Source organism: Mytilus californianus, unplaced genomic scaffold (assembly GCF_021869535.1).
Source record: "Mytilus californianus isolate M0D057914Y unplaced genomic scaffold, xbMytCali1.0.p SCAF_14, whole genome shotgun sequence".
Classification (NCBI taxonomy): Eukaryota; Metazoa; Mollusca; class Bivalvia; order Mytilida; family Mytilidae; genus Mytilus; species Mytilus californianus.
The window spans coordinates 13,916,009-13,922,727 of record NW_026262626.1 but is presented as its reverse complement, the minus strand read 5'-3'; positions in this window follow the sequence as shown (position 1 = coordinate 13,922,727).

The window sequence follows — 6,719 nt, the reverse complement described above, 5'->3', positions numbered from 1 at the left end:
AATTTTGTCTGTTAAAGACTGTGCGCTAGTTCACCTTAAAATATTTTATTGTTTTGTTTATGTTTCCGCTTTGTGGTTGCAAATCATAAAACACAACTGATTTTCTCATAAAGCATTGTCCCAATATTAGTCAGTGTCTACGTTTTAAAAGAATTATTAGTATTTTTACTGTTGTTGTTATTTTGTCGTTGTTCTGGTTAATTCAATAATATCTAACATTATTATTACAGAGACAAAGTGGATCAAATTTGACGGACATTGTTACTACTATAGTTCTGAAATCGTAGACTGGTTTACTGCAGAGGTAAACACATTGATAAACAATGATAATTGTCTTAATGGGATTCAGTATACACAATGTAGATCTAACTTGACAGCTTATTGATTTCAAATGGAATTCTTGAAGGGAAGTTAGAGTACATAATGAGATGTTGAAAATACGCCAGGGCGACAGAAATCAAACAAACAAAAGAACGCTTTGAGGTCAACATACGGTCTTATTAACATCCAAGTGTCAGTACCAAAAAAAAGCAGTTGTGCTTTTCAACACCAGCAGTCCAGAAATATTTGGCATGAAAAAGAGTTCCACAACATTGCGTAAATTTTATTCTTATATCAGGATTTCCTGATGTTTTTAAGTACAAGTTTTGTTTTCATACGGACGGAGATGTACTGTTTTTCAGTGAATTGTGTGCTATAATTGTTAACTTTTTCTAATTTCAATCATTTTTAATAAAATTGAGAATGGAAATGAGAAATGTGTCAAAGAGACAACAACCCGACCAAAGAGCAGAAAACAGCCGAAGTCCACCAATGGGTCTTCAACACAGCGAGAAAATCCCGCTCCCGGAGGCGGGCTTCAGTTAATGTATTTTTTGACATCTTAATCTCATAATTTTCTATGTTTTGTCTTATATGCAGAGAAAATGTAGACAAATTGGAGCATACCTTGCTAAACTCGACAACGATCAAGAAAAGAACAACATTTATTCCAATGCAAACAAAAGTGAGTGCTTTATTCCGGTATTTACACATACAATCACCACGATAACCAATTGATTCATGAATATGTGTCTTTTTAAAACTTTGTTTGGCAAATGCGGTAAAGTTGTTACTTCATTTGCATTCAATCAACTCGTTCTAATCAGTATATTTATTAAAAATAAATTAAATCAAAACTATATCCGAAGGGATTGATACGATAATTATTGACCAATTAAATATCTTTCATATACCTGATATAAACATGGTCTTACTTTCTCATAGTCTATGATAGCTGGATAGGTTTGACAGACTTGAACGAAGGAGACTTTCGCTGGACATATGACCAGAGTAAAGCTGTGGTTACATATTGGTATCCAGGTTTTGGCTCGAAAGGAACAGGTCTCAACTGTGTGGCTGCCAATTGTAAGACTAATAAACTAAAACTTTTCGACTACTACTGCTCTTCAAAGATGTGATACATCTGTGAGAGCAACTTCTGTAAGTAAACTAAAGTTTATACAGTACTGTTCTATGAATCATATCAGTTCTATCATTCTAATTCAATATTTAACAATTGTTTTCATTGGCTAAAATTTACCGTCAAATCCGATGTTGACTTGTCGTAACCAAGGATTGGGCTGCCACCACAAAATAAATATTCGATAAATACAATATAATCGAATATTTTATAATACCTACCTCGAGCTCAAAAACGCCGTTTTTACGTGAAATCTAAATTGGCAGAAGTAATGTAATAACCTTCAGTTTGAAAGTTTGACTTTACAATTAGCCATGACATTTAAGCGCCAAAATCGTTCATGAAGTTTCGCGAAATTCTATTTTATTTCAAATTTATACATTTTTGCATGCTCATTATTATTATTGTAATGCATTAGAATATGAATATCAGTATTGTAGTTGAAGATTTGCCGCCGTCAATTGGGACGACACGGTCGCAAATAACTGCAGTTGCTTAATCTAATGGTACATTATATATATATATATATATATATATATATGTTGTAGTTGGTGTTATTTGACCGGATCTTGACAAAAATGTGCTCTACATGGACATACCAACTGCCCACAAGTAAAAATGTACTTGTACATTGTTTTTTTTTATTATTCTAATTCCTCATGTATTTCATTCTGTGATTAAGTCAATCTGGAAAGAGTGTTATTCTTAATAATTTTCTTAAAATACGTATACATACGAATGACTGGTGGAAAATAGCCAGGATTGGCAAGGAATAGGAAGTGGCATGACATTTTTGAAAAGGAATAACGTTTTCTCCATCCTTAAGAAAACATTTTTCCACAAAACTAGTAAACCAATTAAATTAGAAACAATTGGAAGTGAAAACGATAAAAAGCTGTAGACTTTATACTCCCTTTACAAATGTTGTCCGTTCGATCAAGCGGGCATGGATTTAACTCGTAATTCCAATTCATCCATATTCCTTCTTTGTTGCTTATATATAAACAGATGGAGTAATCAATAAAACATTAAATAATATGAGTGTGTGTCTGTGTGAAACAATTTTATAAGCATACTCAACATAAAATTATGGCATAGTATTTACTTTTTTATACTAATTGATTCATTTGTTTCAGGTTTCTAAGACTAGATGGTCTGCTGAAGTCTTTTGAAGAGTCTTATGACACAGAAAAACCAATAACCAATTTTCTTTAATAAATTGTCTTTCTATATTATTTGATATGCTTCCATGTGCCAGCTTTTTTATTATAACTTGTGAGGTATGGACAATGGAATGTGTTATATAGCTCATTGGGATTCATTTCCTTTTTTCCAAATTTTCTATTCACATACATCATGTACATGTTTGTATAAATTTGTATTTACATTCGAACTCATCGCGATCTTTAACCGAACCTTTATTATAAAAACTGTGTACTTAAAATGTAATAGTACCCAAATTGCACCTAATTTGCAAAAACAAGCATCGGAAATCCTATAGGTTTTCTTAGAGACTAAACAATTTGTCTTTTTATAATTTTCCATTATGCACGTCTTTTAACATAACTAAATATATTCAAATGTACACCGAAATTTAACATTTATATATAAACAGATGAAGTATCTAGTGAAAAAAGTGAAATCTACAGAAATGTCGCATGCGACGTCTACAAAAAGTCAACTGTTAAAAATGAGCAATTAAAATATGTACATGTAACAGGCATCCATTTCTTACAAAATGCATAGTAAGAAGGAATATTGTCAAGTTGTTCTTAAAATGTATAAACATAAAACAAAACATCAGTTTTTGGTTTTTTTTTTTAAATTTAACGGATGTCTAGTAAAGCATGAGTGCAATTTAGGTACTCCTATAAGAGAATCGTGGAACGTTTGGAGGTTGCTATAAACCCATTTTTCTATGGTTCAGTACGGATTCGAAATTAAATTTGTGGAACTATAAAGTAAATAAGGATATATCTACAAAGTAAACACAGAAAGAAACCTTTTATCTTTTTCTTAAATAAACGTCAGCTTAGTTTGAATGTCCCTTTGGTATCTTTCGTTTCTCTTTTACCTTGCAGTAAGTATTTAAAGTAGATAAACGTATCAATATCTTTTATGATGTACAACAAATGTTTTAAAACAAAGTAAAACGCTACCAATGGGTCAAACATCATCATTTGGAGGACACAATAAATTCTTTTCAAAGAAAGATGGTCATCACAGATAAAGATTAAAAGAGAAAGTCAATAAAACCCTAATTATTTAACAGAAAATACTAAAAACTGACTACCAGCCAAACATAAACCCCATACAAAAACAGAGGTCGCGTGCTCTTGTTAAATAAGTAATTCTAATTAGATGATGGGGTCCCGTCGTGTTGCTCATGATAATTAAAATTCCGTACTACGCATGTAAGTCAATAAGACATTTTTTGCTACGGCAAATCAATCACACATATTCTCTGTTATGTCTAACCAAGTCAAGAATGCAAGAGTTCAAAAAGTTCATAATAAAGCTTCAATATTAAAAACCTTTGGATCAATTAGCTTTTTTGAAAACAGCAATCATCTATCAATGAAATACATTGTCACAATTGCTATATCATGTTTATCTCTAAGAAAACTGAACACGAACAGTTGAACAATTAAAAAAAAGTATTTTAACACATAATATGATGAATAATGTTCTGCCAAATAACATTTCCATGATTTCACCTATTCCTTAGATAATACAAATTTCAAAGTGATGATTCAAAATTTTATTTTTGAGTTCTTGAGTATTTTGTAAAAAAAGGGGGAGGGGTTTTTCACATGTCGTGCCGTATCTCAAAAACGATTTATGATTATTGCTTAAAATTTTACACACTTCTTAGTTATATTAATCTAAAGATCTGTATACTTTTTGGTTTTGATTCAAAATTTTATTTTAGAGATATTGAGTATTTTGTTAAAAAAAAGGGGGTTTTCGCATGTCACGTCGTATGTCAGAAACTATTTATGCTTATTGCATAAAAATTCACACACAAGACGACGGGCGTATCATGCGCTCATGGCGCAGCTGTTTATTAAATTCATGAAATTAAAACTTCTGTATCAATTGGACGAACATAATAATAATAGACTTATCTAGCATTCTAAGTTGAGGCAAATATATTTGAAGAAATGTATAACTCATGAAAAAGTCACAACAGATTATCCCCTTGTACATGCATGTTGTAGAGTAATAATTACTGAACAATTATTAACATGACAATCCATGAACCTGGCTATCATGTCTATTGTGTCTATCAGTATCAATTTAATTTTAAGTACATCATAATTGGTTTAAATTCAGCCATCATGGCCATTGAGCATGTTGAGTTGGCGATTTCTTCTTTCCTGGCACAAGTTTTCTACCGAACTATATATATAGTTTTTTATATGAATCATGCATTAATAGAAATAAGTCAAGCGTATTATGTTTAAAACTTTACAATATACTTGGATAAACTAATAATAAAATAAAAATAAGGAGATGTGGTATGATTGCCAAAGAGACATCTATGCACTAAAGTTCAAATGAAGTGGATGGAAGCAATTATAGGCAACTGTACAGCCTTCATCAATGAAAAAATCAATACCTTATATATAGTCATGATGGTAGGCTATAAAAGGTTCCCACCAAGGGTCTGGAAACAATCATATTTGCCAGACATGACCGAATCTGAAATCTATACCTGTATACATGCTATAAGTCCTAAATGACAGATTGGGATTTGGGACAAATTTTATTTTTTTACAATAATTTTGGTCATTTTGTTGAGATCCGATTAAAGAGGAATTTAATAGCCATTTTGAACTTGTTTTTTTTTATCCTTTTCCTGTAATAAAACTGCCACTCCAGTATAGAATTATAATCCTGAGGGTCCTCCTAATAACTATATATTAATGTCTTTTTATTACATGCTTTGGACAAATTTTTATTACAGTATACGAGGCAAATAAAATTTTATATTTCAAGAGCAACTTCTACAAAAATGCAGCTATAGATATTTGTGGTAAAAATCATTTTTGAATTTGAAGCGGAGCAGGAAATTTGGAAAACCTGTATTCTGGTGGGGACCATTCTGATGTCATACATGTAAACATGGTAAATGAAGCACATCGTCAATGTCATAAACATGGCCATATAGAGTCAGTGACTAACTGTACATGTATATCAAATATGAATATGGTCAATGATATTTGACATGTTTGACTGCCTAAATATCAACACTAATAATTGTGTCAGACATCACACCTGTAAGCACTGTTAAAGTTGACATTCTGTTGTGAATTTATGGCTTGTTTACTTCTGTTCGTTTCACATAGAGTGTACTCCAAAAATATCTTATTGATGCTTAGTATATAATATTATAACATGAATAAATCACAGTATCACAATTACCATGATTACATGTAAATACATATTCAGGATGAAAAAATGTTAATGAAATATGAACATTAACCCTGCTTTGAACATTTTGAACATTTACCAGATTGACATGCTGAGCTGGATTTTGTATGTGCTAGTTCAGGTACAGTATATACAGTTGGCAGGAAAAAACATTACTATTTAAAGAAGTTATTATGACTGCACGAACAAGTCTTCTCTTACTCCTTGATGCCAGGTGTTTTTATGGAGAAATTTGCAAGTCTCTGACTATGAATATTGTTTACATGCAGTGTATATATCATTCTGACAGTTCTGTCTATGTCCAAAAGTTAAATATAAAAGTAAGAAAATGAGGTATGTCAGCCAACAAGAAAATTCTCCATCAGAGACCAAATGATGTAGAAGTTAGCAACTATTGGTCACCACAATCACTGTCAATCTTCAACAATGAGCAAAACCTATACCCCACTGCAAAGCAACAACTATAAATTGTACCAAAAATGAAAGTTTGTTAATTGGTTGAAAACCATTTCTTTTTAGATAAAATATATAAAACAATTTATTTTTTGCACACTCACTCACTAGTCAGTATTTCATTTTCATCTTATATCTGCAAAACTGCATAAATATATTTTCTCTAATGACTCCGGAAGGAAAGTGTAAATGATATAACTTAACAAAAAAGTCAAATATACATTTAATCAGAATAGAATGATCATTTCAAATGAATAGAGAAGTAACTGTTAGCATCAGTAATTAAGGTAAAGCTATCATGTTTGTCAGACTCTATTAGAAATGTTTCAAATTTGTAAATAAATCTAGAACGTATGTTTTGGAGGAT